Below are 16,261 nucleotides of genomic sequence, written 5' to 3' on the forward strand. Positions count from 1 at the left end.
TCTCCAGGAGAATATTACAGCCAGATTAGTTTATCAAATATATCTCACAAATAGTTAGCCTTGTTATATTTTTGAGGCGAAGCATTCTTTACCTTATTCCTGGGATTTTACAACACTTCTTTTTCTGTGTCACAAGAATTGGAACATAATAAATAAGAATGTTGGGTAAACAGCAGAATTTGAACGCCTGCTTTAAGCAGAGCATCAGTTGCTCTAACCACGGTGCCAACACAGCACACATACTTGTGTGATTCGAAAGCCGACAAGCTTATTCAGATGATTGAGATTAGCACTTGCTCGCCTTCCGTTTTCGCAAGGCCTCAGTTTTGGACAATTCGTTAAAGTGCACCATCTCTGGGATCAGCCCACACTCTTGCCTACTGTTATTGCAGTAGATAGCGCTACGTCGAAACGCTGCGGCATCGTATCTTTTTCGTGATACGCCCGGGTTATTCAGATTTTACCATTTTGTCACAGGAGTACAAATGCTATGTTTGTTTTAACACAGAACGCACGACATAAGAAATGATATCTACCATTGTATATCACTTAGTCGCCAATATTTCTCGCGCTATATTCATTTGTTCTGGATTGTTTTAAGGGATGCGACGATACATTATCGTTTATTCGTGTATGATTAACGTTTATACGCAAATAAACTTACTCATCAAGATTAGGCCCTACGGCGACATGCCGGCGCATATTGGCCTCGAGATCCACCACTGGAAAAGCTGGCGCCACCGTCGGCGTGACGTGCTAGGAGGGATCACGTGGACATAGTGGCCGCGTCGGCTGCTTCGGGCGCGCCGAAGCGAGCTGAAAACGAGAGTTTAAATTCCCTCGTACGCTGCGGTCCTCATTTAGTGGCGAGATTTGCCCGCTTCGTGTGTCTCCTTTACAACGCTTGAAAGCACTACAATAGGTAGTGGCTGCCTTTGAAGGCGCACAAGATGGTAGGCTACTGCTCGGTGCCGCAATGCCGGACGCACGCAACGGAGCACGGTGTCAGCCTTATTCACACGTAGCCGCAGGACGAGAAGCTGTGTGAAGCTTGGCTCGCGAAACATAAAACCGGCAAACAGTCATCGGCTACAACACGGGTATGCAGCAAGCTCAGACGCGAGGAAGATTTCTGCTACGGCGCCCCGTATGCGATGTCCTGAAAACGCGCACTGAGACGCTCGACCGAGTCCGCTGCCCGACTAATGTCATGACAGTTTGGTTTATGAACTTGTCGATGCTATAGATATTGGCAAGTTCAGTGGAGTGGAAAGGCAGCGGTAAGAAGCACATTTAAAAAAAGCATGGCATGTGGTCATGTTTGTGTTATGAATTAATGCACTGGATTAACAGAAAAGGAGCAGCGGGGAAGTGCACGCTGAGTACACCGATAAACATACAGTGCGACGCAACTCGAGAAATGGTATTGAAAGGTCAAATAATTTAGCAGAAAAAAAAGATTGATTCGTCGCGACGGCACGTCACAGTCCCCGTAGGCGTCGAAGTCTCTACAATGAAATTATTTTTGAACAGCTCTGATAGCGCCCACGCAACAATGGTTGCTTGTATATTACCAAATGTTCATATTCTGCGGCCTAAAGCTCATGGCACGGTGCGAAAATGCGCGCGCGGAGAAAACGAAACAGTGCGCGGACAAGCATGCAGACGCGCAGTCGGTCGCTGCGAATCTGCGCGATCGCTTCATTGAGGCTTCATTCTATTACGCTCCATTTAGTTATACAAACACTATAAGAACATATTTCAGATAGTTTGCTCTCAGCGTTTACCTACCTTTCACGCAAGAAGCCGGTTAGGGAGACTCCATCGCGGCGACCGCGCGCAGTGGCGTTCACTGTACGTATTCGGTAAGGAGGTAGCGTCTGTAAACGATTGTGTGCTTTCAGTTTGGCCAAGATTATTATTTAGACAGTAAGAAACTTCTCTGGTTTCGAAAGTACTTACAGAAATGTCCGGGAGAGCTCGCGCGTGGTGTTTTCAGTGAGCACTGACAGCAAAACCTATGAGGAGCGCGCCACGTGATCCCTCATGTCGGAAGCGAGCGATCCCTATCGGAAGCGAGGCGCTTCCGATAGATGGCGACTCCGTAACTCCTCGCCGCCAATATAGAGCGCGCATATTGTGTTCGCTGGCTGGTGGTGATGTAATTGTGGGTAGCAAAATTGTTTGCTGTAAACTATTGTCGCATTTTGGTGAAGATGAACAACTTCCGCCTGCTAAATGTTTCAGTTAACAAAATGTTTCTATTAGGCCATGGCTGACAGTATAGAAGGCGCAGTACGAAGACAGTGGGGCTCGAGCTCCTTGCGGCTGTAGGCCGAGGGGAGCGGATGAGGCACCTGGAGCTGAGAGCGATGACGTGAAGTCCGGGGTCACCAACTTGAGGGTGAAGAAAAACCAGAGAAACGCTGGTGCCTGGTTTCTAGAAATTATATTTTTTTAGACGAGTCCATTCAACAGGCGGAAGCTGGACTCAGCCGATACCACTGATCGCGCACCGTCAGCGTGCTTGGCGTGTCCTCATCGTCTTTGTTCACCGCACCATGGTGGCACGTAGTGATGTTGACATACTTTTACGACTAATAATGGACGAAGTCCAGGTCCGCAGGGAGTGCTCATATATGTGATTTGCCACAGAATGCGCCATACTCCTTAACACCAATGCGTGCACGCGGGCGATGCCGAAGGATAGTATATTCTGCCTCCTCGTGTGTGCACGTGTGCTGTGCAACTTACCTCTATTTGACTGCTGCGTCAGACAGCGTCATGCACGTATATATATATATATATATATATATATATATATATATATATAGATAGTGTGTATATACATACATATCTATATATATATATCGTGAGACGAAGTTTAGGCAGCCAGCCTCTTTATTCTCTCGAGTGAGAGCCCCACTACCAGGCTGCAAAACGGTGATGATGAGTATGTACAGGTGAGAATATGAAGCGTATGAATAATGCGCAAACTAATTTGACCACGCGCGCAAGCGGCCAGCCAGGCCGCAACTTAGCCAGGAGGGCAACGCCGAACGAATCGTTTGAGGCGCGAATCGTGAACGATGTCTGAACCAAGATAACGATTGCCCGGATAAACGTCTACGGGAGTAACGCGATAGTTCACGGGGGATGTTTGTTCATTAATAATGTAAGGTCCAAGGAAGCGGGATTCAAACTTCTCACACAAACCGGGTGTACGGATGGGCGTCCAAAGGAGCACTTCCACTCCAGGACGAAAGGAGACGTCGCGACGAGAGATGTCGTAACGTTGCTTGCGATCTAGCTGACTTTTGTGTTGCACGTTGACGGCATTATTCAAGTCTCGAGAAGAACTGTTCGGGCATACTGGCCGAGGTGTTAGTTGGGGCATTGAAGAAAGCGGCGTCTATGGTGAATGTCGGTGAATGGCCGTAAACTAGGTAGAAAGGTGAGTACCGCGTAGTTTGTTGGATAGCGGTGTTGTGAGCAAAAGTTACGAAATGTGAAATTTGTCCCAGTTCTCATGGCTTGGCCCGCCGTACATTGATATCATATCTATTAGTGTGCGATGAAATCGCTCGGTTAAGCCATTTGTTTGTGGGTGATATGCGGATTTTGTCTTATGAACTGTGCCACAAGCTCCGAGTATTTCTGCGGTCATTGTTGACATGAAAGTCTTGCCGCGGTCGCTTAAAAGTACACGAGTTGCACCATAACGCAGCACAATGGCATCCAGAAAGAAGGGGGCAACGTCCGAGGCCGAACTACAGCGTAGAGGAGTGGTCGCTGTGTAACCTGTGAGCTGATCAACAGCTGTCAGGATCCATGTATGACCTGCAGGCATTATAGGCAGGGGGCCGACTAGGTCTATCCAAACGATGGCAAACGGTGTCTCGGGACTTGGGATGGGCTGTAAAAGCACAGCAGGAGGCGATGTCGGTCATTTCCACCGTTGACACTCTGCGCAAGAAGCGACGTACTTGGCCACAAAGGTTGACATGCCTGGCCAAAGAAACGGCTCCTAACGTGGTGGTACGTTTTGTGGTAACACAAATGGCCAGCAGATGGATAGTCGTGGGTAATCATTGTAGTCAGAACGTTGACGTCGTGGTACCGGACCACAAAACTCATCCCTTTTAAATCCGTTATAGCCACGTCTTTCATTTTGCAGACGGCGTCGGAAAAACCTTGAAATGTGTCCACGAGTACCGCTGTAGTAACAAACCGGTCGAGGTGGGCTCCATGCGATGTAAGACGGAAGAGGTGGTGGTCTTGTAGTGATGAGATTCATCGATATGTGCGGTGCCGGTGCCTGTTGCTGTGTTTGCTGGGAGAGTGGCACTATAGAGGCAACCTGAGCGTAAGTTGGCGTAGGGGTAGGGTGTGGGCTCGGGACTTGCGCGAAGGTCACGGCAGCTAACTCTTCCCTCCCGATACGGCGCAGGCCGCGACCAGGAGGCGTCAGATGGACATCTTGAAGGTTTGACGAAGCCTGGGCCTGCAGTTCCTCCCGGATGATGGTGCGAATCAAGGCACGTAGCTCGCTGCCGTTGAGCGCCTTGAAATCAAATGTATCATGGTGTAAGCGGAGCATGTGAAGCTCATCGAGACGCTGACACGTACTGATGATGTCTGCGACGGTAGTGGGATTCATCACTACAAGAACATTGAATGCCGCAGCCCCAATACCCTTGAGCAGGTGGTGTACACGGTCACTCCCTGCCATCGAGGTGTTCACGCGACGGTAGAGTGCGAGGATGTCCTCTATGTACGAAGTGCAAGACTCGCCTGAGTGGTGAACACGCTCAGCAAGCTTCTTGGCTATATCGCAGCGGTAAAGAAGAGTTCGCGAAAATCTAGCCTAGATAGTGTTTCAAGGTGCTCCAGTTGACGAAATCGAAGTCATGATTATAAAATCAATTTTCGCAACGCCGGTTAGGTAGAAGGCGACGTGAGCAAGTTTTGCTGATTCGTTCCAGTGGTTAAACTCACTCACGTACTCGTATAGCTCCAAGCAGTCTTCAACGTCGTCAACGGGAAGACCAGCAAACACCAGTGGATCCTTCTGAGGAGTGGTGACTGGCCAAGAAGGGGTTCCCGCAGGAGTGGGCAAGGTGGATGTCGTGGTATTGGTCTGCTGTTCTTGCGACATGGTTGACTGCAGGTGGTAGAGGCGGCGACCCGAGTAGGGCTCCAGGGATGTAGCTTAGGTGAAGCTGGAGAGAGACCGGGATCGAGAGGGCGAAGGAACCGGGCAGCCCACTCCACTACTTGTGAGGCGTGGTTTACGCAGCCAGCCTCTTCTTTATTCTCTCGAGTGAGAGCCCCACCACCAGGCCCCAAAACGGCGATGATGAGTATGTACAGGTGAGAATATGAGGCGGATGAATAATGCTCACAATATATATATATATATATATATATATATATAAATATATATATATATATATATATATATAATGTTAAGCCTGTACAGTTGCGGGTCAAATTAGTTGACATTCGTGTTGTATATGTATAAACAAATACATTACACTACCCGCACAATATTACATTGTATGTTCAATACCACACCCCTTGCGGTTCCTGTAAGGTCAATTGTCCTTATTATCGAATTCTTGTATTTGACTTTCTTTTTTCACACAATATTTGCCCCTCTTTCGTTCATCTCCATGTCAAACTCTTTGTTTTACAAATTTATTGCATAAACTTCCGATAAATGTATTACTTACTGCGAAGCCTGTACTGTCTTCTTCTGTGCTGCAATCAGTCTTCTATAATACTGTTAGTGTAGTGTACAAGTTCTTTCTATTTTTTCTCGGCCTGTGCACAAATGGCGCATGATTCTAAGGGCCTAGTCAGGTGTCTCAAGTCGTCGCCTTTCCCCTCAGCACCATGCGGATGATGTATTCATATATTTTTGTCTAAACGCATTGTGATTGTGATGTTTTAGCTCTTACGCCAACGAATCATAGCGACACGAATTTAAAATCTGCATGGGATATTGCCCGACAGGATGCTCTGCGTAGAGTAGAAAAAGTCACCACTGTCAAAATAGTCTGCAACACATAGAGGTACCCCAGGAAATAAGCGTGTCGCTTGGGCAGGCAAGAGAAATTACCGCATACTTTAGTTACCGCTGCACCCAAAGGCTACACAGTCGATAACCTCGTACAAAGTTGCATGACATTAATTGCACCAAGAAGAAACCAGAATATCTCGAAACCGTTCCGCAGTGCGTGAGTGCAACACATCAGAGCCGGACCACAGCCTTTCACACTTGAAACTCCATAATAAATAATGCCCCACAGGGATCTCTAATGCCAATTGGCTGCAGCGTCAAAAGAAACCTGTCGACGCTAAATGCAAGACCGACCAATGAGAGTGCCCATGCGCGTTAGGCAACCACCAGCAACTCCATGACAACGGTGAAGCTCTTCAGGCCTGCCTTGCCTAAATGCTTGATTCGTATCGTTGCCGAGGAGGGCCGCAGGATGTCGATCAGCGAATGGGTGCCTTAGGGGAAGATAGTCGGCCAACACAAATTCCGAGGAATAAAACGCATCTCACCGTCGTTGCCGGACGTAAGAAGACTCGATCGGCATCATAGTAATTGCGCGTTAAATACAATAAAAAGACCAACAGTAACGTGGTAATCAGACAGAATAGGTAAAAAAACAACATATATTCTCAAAGTCATTTGAACATACAGATTCGTCGAGCTTGTCTTCTCTATAATCCGCACTTGGTTTACCCTTTTGTTTCTTTTGAATGTTGTTCCCCATTCTGTATCAATATAGTCGTGTGAAATCATAAAGCACGCGTGCCATGAATACTGGTTTACATTATCCAATGTATGAATGTTTACATGAGCGCGGTCGCCTTCTACTGCCTGTAGAGTACTCTCTGCAACGGAGGACTGTACTTCCTGCGATCACTGTTAATTGTTCATTCTTCTATTTCTTGACCCATGTAAGTGTGATACTTTCGTTGTTTAACTGGGACATATTACAGTACGTATTACCATTCACCGCTACCTAACAATTATTTACGCAGAAACATTTTACCATCATTGCCAATATCATGGACCCCCAACAGACGTGGAACGTTAATTTTAGAATTTTATGTGTATATATTCGACCATGTGCTTAACTATATATGTCAAGATCGCACTCAGCCTACAATAATAAAACTGTGGAGTACACGAAGACTAGCCATAAACATCCGGATTGTAATAACAAAAGCAATGCGAGTTCGCTTCTCAACCTCCCCACTAAAAGCAAACGCAATGAAGAAATTCCGCACACATTGCCAACTCCTTCTCATAGGACAATCAGCACGGCACTTCTTTCTAGATCTGCGTTTTAATGCCGAGAAGCAAGTGTCATAACAAATCGCGTCGATTCCATTTGACATATCTAGGCATTCTTTATTCTGCATGCGTGGGAAGATACGTGCTCGAGAGAAGCTGCCGGCGGCGCTGGAATTCGCGCTTTTATATAGCAACTGCTGCATTCTCGCTTTAAATAGTAGCTGGGTATTTTTGCGCAGCAACCTAAAGCAACGGATTTATTCTCCTGCAATATTTTGCTTTCAAGTGGAAGCCCTAGGAAACAGCGAGCCACTACTAATCATTTTCATAGCCTTAACTGTGAGGTCACTGTGATAGGAAATAATGCTCAATACGGAAGTAAATTTTAGAACGATGCAAATGTTTGACATTTAAAAGAGTTTTAAATGCTCCAAGGTCAATTTTGATCGCAGTTGCGGCATTTACCAGGCGTTCTTTTTATTTGGAAGATTTGAAAAAATATTCCATCAAAACTGTTGAAATATTGCACGCGATGATTGCTTCCTAGACTGCAGGAATTCCCGTAGACAGAACGGGTTCCCGTCCTACACGTGTGTAGGATTTTGTGTTCTGTCAATAAACGAGATTCTCGCACATCATCAGCGCATTAAGCTCACAGTAGGGGAAAGAACTACCGAGACTGTGCACCCTGAAAAAGACTCGCACATCCTTTTCATATTTGCTATAATAATCTAAGCACAGTTCTTGCAAGTGTACTGCATGCACTATGACCTCTGCTCACCTTAATGCAGTGCTGTGTCGCTTTAATGGTTTGATCACAACTCTATGGTAAAGATTCCTTCTGAGGGAAAAATAGCTTGTACTTGTGAATAAAAGAGCATAGGTTAGGCAGCTTTGTTGAATCCCCATTCAACCTTTCTTTAGTAGTGAAGACCTCCGATTTTAAGCAAGAGCAAGTCATGCACCTCACAAGGTGTCTTGACTTGGCCTTCTCATGGTACTTCGATACACCCACTCTGCTGACTAAAGGCGCGAGCAATGTGTTGCTTGAGTGAGAGCTTGCAGTGCACCACAAAAAGGGCACCACAAAACCCAAAGCAGTTTGTCCAACCTTAATACAGTTAAGAGTACTTCAGCATAAAAAAATATAGCATACTGATGAAGTTTTTCAGACATAAGTGATTTACTGCTATGCTGCTGCTATGCTACTACTGCTAGTTAATCAACGAGCGTAAGACAGTTGGCATAAGGAAGTATAATATGGATAGAATTGAACATGCTCTCAGGAACGGAGGAAGCCTAAAACAGTGATAAAGAAACTAAGAATTGGCAAGAATCAGATGTATGCGTTAAGAGACAAAGCCGGCAATATCATTACTAATATGGATGAGATAGTTCAAGTGGCTGAGGCGTTCTATAGAGATTTATACAGTACCAGTGGCACCCACGACGATAATGGCAGAGAAAATAGTCTAGAGGCATTCCAAATCCCAAAGGTAACGCCGGAAGAAGTAAAGAAAGCCTTGGGAGATATGCAAAGGGGGAAGGCAGCTGGGGAGGATCAGGTAACAGCAGATTAGTTGAAGGATGCTGGACATATTTTTCTAGAGAAACTGGCCACCCTGTATACGCAATGCCTCATGATCTCGAACGTACCGGAATCTTGGAAGAACACTAACATAATCCTAATCCATAAGAAAGGGGACGCCAAAGACTTAAAAAATTATAGTCCGATCAGCTTACTGTCCGTTGCCTACAAACTATTTACTAAGGTAATCGCAAATAGAATCAGGAACACCCTAGACTTCTGTCAAGCGAAGCACCAGGCAGGATTCCGTAAAGGCTACTCATTAACATATCATATTCACACTATCAATCAGGTGATAGAGAAATGTGCGGAATATAACCAACCCTTATATATAGCTTTCATTGATTACGAGAAAGCGTTTGATTCTGTCGAAACCTCAGCAATCATGGAGGCATTACGGAATCAGGGTTTAGACGAGCCGTATGTAAAAATACTGAAAAATATCTATAGCGGCTCCACAGCCACCGTAGTCCTCCGTAAAGCAAGCAAAAAAATCCCAATAAAGAAAGGTGCCAGGAAGGGAGACACAATATCTCTGACGACATTCACAGCGTGTTTACAGGAGGTATTCAGAGACCTGGATTGGGAAGAATCGGGGATAAAAGTTAATAAAGAATACCTTAGTAACTTGCTATTCGCTGATGATATTGCCTTACTTAGAAACTCAGGGGACAAGTTGCAATGCATGCTCACTGACCTGGAGAGGCAAAGCAGAAGAGTGGGTCTAAAAATTAATATGCAGAGAACTAAAGTAATGCTTAACAGTCTCGGAAGAGAACAGCAATTTAGAATAGGCAGCGAGGCACTGGAAGCTGTAAGGGAATGCATCTACTTAGGGCAGGTAGTGACGGCGGATCCGGATCATGAGACGAAAATAATCAGAAGAATAAGAATGGGCTGGGGTGCGTTTGGCAGGCATTCTCAGATCATGAACAGCAGGTTGCCCTTATCCCTCACGAGAAAAGTATATAATAGCTGTGTCTTACCAGTACTCACCAACGGGGCAGAAACCTGGAGGCTTACGAAAAGGGTTCTACTCAAATTGAGGACGACGCAACGAGCTATGGAAAGAAGAATGATAGGTGTAACGTTAAGGGATAAGAAAAGAGCAGATTGGGTGAGGGAACAAACGCGAGTTAATGACATCTTAGTTGAAATCAACAAAAAGAAATGGGCATGGGCAGGACATGTAATGAGGAGGGAAGATAACGGGATGGTCATTGAGGGTTACGGACTGGATCCCAACGGAAGGGAAGCGTAGCAGGGGGCGGCAGAAAGTTAGGTGGGCGGATGAGATTAAGAAGTTTGCAGGCACGGCATGGCCACAATTAGTACACGACCGGGGTTGTTGGAGAAGTATGGGAGAGGCCTTTGCCCTGCAGTGGGCGTGACCAGGCTGCTGCTGCTTCTGATGATGATGATATGACTTCTAAGCAAGGATTAATTACTGTGGTAGAGTAACATTTCACATTAGCGGGAGACTAAATCAAATGCTATCACAATAAAAAATACACAGACTGTTTGATTAACGATAATTACTAGAATTGAGGCAACAGAAGTAATAAGCCTGAAATGTACATAAAGACACCACAGGAAAAAGTCGAACCAACTAAATTACTTGGAAACTACCCTTCAAGGGCCCAGGACGCTGACAGGCACAGAATGGGAGCCGGACTTTGGTCCCACATCCTGCGACTCGTCAGGAGGCTTCCAGTAGTACACCCGGGTTGCGCTCTCGGAATTTGTTCCTTTAACCTCGCTAGCCTCGTTCTATCGGCCTTGGTAACCGCAGCTGCCAGTTCGCTCCTGTCTTCCGCTTCTAGATATTTTTCGGCCATCCCTCATGCTCTCTTAGTGCCTGCTTCAGGCGGCATTTGTAGCTGTAGTAGTCTTTTAAAATAAGAGGAAAGGGCGCGTCATTTATTGTGATAATAATGCATTTAGGTGATAATGGCAGTTTGCAGGCGTGTACGCGCCAAACAGGCTGCATACTGGCCAAGATTTCTTCCTTTCTTTGAAGCAACCCTTATTAACTGCGCCAATTTATTTTTTTTGAAGACTTCATTATGTGTGGGCGTCAGGTGACCAATCAGCTCAAGCACACCGATTGACCTTTCCTTTGTGTCAGCAAATTCTGATTCATAGTCTATGAATAGACTGTGCCACCTATATTTTCAGTCACCAGGGCCTTCCGACCAGTGCTGTTAGTAGACACCAGCTTAAATATCTGCAGGTGTGTAAGAGTTGTAAAAGTGTAATAATTTACTCCCGTTCGTGCAAAGGTTTCTAAAACGCAATCGCAATATGTGGAGTGAGAAATCGCTTCCCACCTGAGACATTTTAAGAAGGACACTTTTATTTTGCCTTGCTAAACTAATGCAGAACTGATGAGGACGGCAAACTTATGCAAGTGGAAGTATATTGACACAAGGTGATTTCAAAAAATGCGCACCAGCCGCCTCCTGCGTCCGTCCAGTTGTTTACTGCTACCTGCGATAGATAGCGGCAGTGAAGCGGGCAACAGGTGCTCGCAAGGCAGGCGCAATCAGAGCAGCGTGTCATGAGCGCGGGACACGAGGGAAGAATAAGTGCGGGCCTCTTGCGAAAAGACTGTGGACGTTCCCGTGTGACTCTTGTTTAGCTGTTTGTCGGGCACAAGTTCGCTCAAGGTAAAGTAATTAAAGCACATCACTCAACTGTGCGTTACAATATGGTCGAATTTTAGGTCTGAATGTTGTCGTGCCGGCTGGCACTCAAGTTTATAGGAGCACTCTGCGAAGTGCGCCTGGGCCAGTAATTGGTAAAAGCCGAGTGCCGCTTGATAGCAGTGCCTTTCTTGCGCGAGCCATTAACCCACAAGTATTGGTTAATAAACGTCGTTCACCTAGAACTTGTCTCATCATTTTGGCACGTCTGGCGCAAAACGTAGCACGTGGCGACGAGGATGAAATTTTCAAGAGTTGCGCAGCGTCAAGAAAGGCAAGTGTTCTCGCCATTCAGCCTCTGTTCAGTATCGACGATTAAAGACTGCTGCTTTTTATTTTCTTCGCTGACATATCGTGATCGAAGAAGCCAGTGCAGGTTGGACGCAGTTTGCTTCTCAACTGGGCCAGATGGAACAATTCGACGTTTCCACAAATGACTGCGCGTCGTATGAAGAACGGCTAACGTCATTTCTCATCGTCAACCGTGCCCTAGAAGGTGACAGAGTACATGCATTCTTGAGCATCATCGGCCCCAGTACCTAGTCTTCTGAAATCGCGGGTTGCCCCGCAGCTGCCTTAATCCAAGAGCTTCGAGGTACTAAGGAAGTCCCTGGGCGACCATCTGTCGCCGAAACGGTCAGTCATTGGCGAGCGAGAAAGGGCCACAGAAAGGAGCAAATGGAAGGCGAGTTCATTTCCGATTACCTCGCCGAGCTGCGAGACGAATCCCTCCCGGATCGCTTCGTGTGCGGCTTCTTAAGGAAGGATATTCAGCGACTGGTGTTCATTGAGGATAGCAAGCTCACATTTCAGAGAGCGGTAGAGCGCGCTGTGGCTATGGAGGCGGCAACGAAAAGCACTGCACAAGCCCACACGGACGTGTCCGCAGCCAACCCCATGCATAACGCACCGGCGACTTCGCGTGTCCAGTAGTGCGTGTCGTCGAAACATTCCCGTAAAGCGTGTCCCCACGTAAATTACAAAGGCTAGAAGGGCAACAAAAGGGGGCACCTACAACGAGTTTGCCATAGCGCCTCTGGCACGTCGCGTTGGAAACGCCCCGTCAAGGACACTGTACAAATGTTATCGGTGGTATCCCACTCAGAATTGGTAGCCGTAAGGGGCATATCTGCTCCCAGTATTGAGCCTATCATGGTACCGACGAAAGTAAATGATGCGAAGTCTCTATAAAGTTAGATACAGGTACCGCCGTCACAGTCATGCCTTTCAAACAATACCGCCATTTTTTTCATCAGCCAGACTGCGGCCGACATAAGTCAAGCTCCACACCTATACAGGAGCCCTCGTGATCCCAAAGGGCATCTAACAGGTGAAGGTGCCGCACGGCGGCAACACGGCAAACCTTCCGCTATACGTCGTCAACCAGGAGGGGCCGCCATTGCTGGACCGGCAATGCCTTCAGGCAATTCGGCTTCAGTGGAGCAATCTCTGGCACGTCGACCATCTGCCAAGGTCAGAGCTGCCCTCGTCGTTTAGAGGAAAGGCTGCACGCTTTGATCACAAAGTACGACTCTCTTTTTGAAAGATGAGTTAGGCATGATTACAGAAGAACGGGCCAAGCTGTATTTCAAGCCCGATCAGGCACCGAAGTTTCTCAAAGCAAGAAACGTGCCATTCGCACTGCAAAAGGCGGTTGAGGCTGAGCTTCCGAAGATGGAAAAAATGGGCATCATAACGGCCGTTGCCACACCAGATTATACAACGCCAGTGGTGCCTGTTATCAAAAAAGACGGTGGCATACGCCTCTGTGACGATTATAAGGTGACAGTGAATTCGTTCCTTGACGTCACACATTATCCGTTGCCGAAGGTCAATGACTTTCGCAGCTCTGTCTCGAGGCAGACATTTTTCAAGGATCGACCTGAACTGCGCTTATCAGCGGTCATGTCTGATGCCTAAAAGCAATACCTAACCTTGGGATATAAAAGAAAGTCCGCACCTCTTCTTCGGCAGTGGGCACTGCGAAAGCGAAGGGATCATGCCGCTCACCAAACGATTTATGTTCCTTCCCCAGGTTTTGCTGTTTGTCAGCGCCGTTTCATCGACTACAGCAAATTCGTCGACAGTGCTCCCAGTGTGTGACGTGGACGACAGCCGCTCCCCTTCTCCTCACTTCCTATCATCTGCCGACCTACATGTGCGCATGTTCCTTACTGCGCACGCCAAATCACCGCCTGTGACCACATCGGATTGGGATATAAAAGACACTCCGCACTTTTTTTTTTCGTCGGAGGGCACGGCGAAACCGAAGGGATCATGCCGCTCACCAAACGATTTATGTTCCTTCCCCGGGTTACTTTGTCTGTTTCTACATTCCGTAGTGACGGTATTACATTGGTGGTTTTGCCGTGCCCACTAACATGCTTGTCAATTGCTTACGACTGCTTCTGTGTGTGTAATTTGCTTGTCTATGGAGGCATTGAAGAAGACCCAGGCCCCACAGTTGAACAAATGTTTGAAAGCCTTCAGTCAGGGCAAGCAAGGATAATAACTGAGCTAACTGGTATTCGGGACCGTCTTACATCGAATGAACAAGCCGTCGCCACTCTTAATACATGAATCAATGTAATCGATAAGCTTCTAATAGAAATTAGCAAAGAAACCTCCCAAGTTCAAACACTAGAAGAAAAAATTCGGTCTTTAGATCAAGTAGTTATCAAACAGAGCGAAAAAATAGCTGACCTTGAAGACCGCAGTCGCCGATCAAGTGTAGTTGTTTTTGGCGTCAAAGAGCAAGACGATGAAGATGATAAAACGTTAAGGAAATCGATCATTGATGACATTTTTTCAAAAAGATAACTGCAGCAATCATGCAAATCTATCACCCGTATTCATCGTCTTTGAAGACAGCCAGGAAAAAGACCTGTTATCGTATATTTCCCTCACTTTTTGCAATAAGAGGCCGTTTTTGACAACGTGCGTTAGCTTAAGGGTAGTGGCATATCTATCCAGAATGATTACAGCAAGGAAACTCTGAGAAAACAAAAACTTCTTTGGGAAACTGTCAAACGGGATGTCGCCAATAGAAAACGTGCTCTTCTTATCAATGACAAACTGAAATTTGATGCCTGCGTTTATGCTTGGTATGACAGCTTATGTCAACGTGTTGCCGCGAAGCCGCGAAAACATAACTTCTAGTAATGCGTAACAGAACACATGCGCCATTTCTAAAATCCTACGAGTGCTAAATTTCAATGCCAGAAGTATAATAAATAAAGTAGAACAACTTGAATGCCTCCTTTTCAGATACGATCCCCATATTGCAATTGTCACAGAAAGCTGGCTGCATGATGGTGTTAGCAACGAAATGCTGGTATCACCATCACATAAGATTTTCCGTCCGGACCGTGGACCGAGGGGAGGAGGTATTGCGATTATTCTAAAGAGCATGTTTTCCGCACAAATACTTCCTCAGATCGAAAACCATGAGAGTCTGTTTTTGAAAGTTAATTGGTGGGGACATGTAGCTGTGGAAGGTGCGGTTTATAGGTCACCATCATCCCCTCCCGAGTTCTTCTCCTCACTGCGTGACTATATGAGTGTGCTGAAACACCGGAAAATGGTCATGGCGGGCGATTTCAACTTACCCGCAGTTAATTGGCTGCACAGGCCCGAGACGCAGATGACCGATAGCCCTCTTATTGACATAATGTTTGCAAGGGACATGAAACAAGTTGTGCTTGAAAACACACGTGACAATGCTGATACTGGTTCAATTTTGGATCTTGCATTTCTTAGCAAAAATATGACAGAGCTCGATGTCCGAGTGGAGGAGGGCATATCGGAGCACAAGCTTGTGCTGGTCAGTAGTAGGGTTGATAGTCGTGAATGTAAGCACTTTAAGCCCTGCAAAACTGTTGAAGAATTTATTAATGTCAATGAACAAACTATCGTTGATGAACTTTGGAAGCTGGTCGACAACTTACTAAAAAGTGATGTTACCTTACAGTGGCGTGCGTTTGTGACCTGCGTTAACTACTGCATTGATGCCTTCGTACCGACAAAACTTATTAAACCACAACGAAGAACCCATGGATTGACAGAAAAATTATACATATAAAGCGCAGGTTAAAACGCGCCAAAAAACACCCGAACAAAAGTCCTGAAGTTATTAGCCCCCTAAAAGTCCAGCTTTCAGACGCATTTTTTTGCCCCTCAAAAATATTTTTTCAATATTTTTGCCGGATTACATAAAAACCAGTCCCGATAAATTTTGGCGATATCTTGACAGCGGAAACACACATTTGCAAGAAATAAGACAACGCGACATTGTGATCACCGATCCTCATGAAATATCTAACATAATGAATATTTGCATTCTGTGTTCACCCGCGCTGATAGAGCCAAGAAGGCTCCTTCTTCTCCGTGCCAAGTGTCAGACTTGATATCTTTTGAACGCGTGTTTTCCTTATTGCTTAATGTTAACGAAAAATCTTCTGGGGGACCGGATGGCATACCAAATTCTTTGCTTCGCCATTATGCCGAGCCTGTTGCACACATTTTAACAACTGTCTTTTCTTTATCTATGAGCACAGCGACTTTACCTGATGAGTGGCGTGTGGCTCGTGTCATTGCAGTCCACAAGAGTGATCGCCTAAACATTGAAAGCTATCCTCCCATTTCGTTGACATC

Source organism: Dermacentor variabilis, chromosome 7 (genome assembly GCF_050947875.1).
Source record: "Dermacentor variabilis isolate Ectoservices chromosome 7, ASM5094787v1, whole genome shotgun sequence".
NCBI lineage: Eukaryota > Metazoa > Arthropoda > Arachnida > Ixodida > Ixodidae > Dermacentor > Dermacentor variabilis.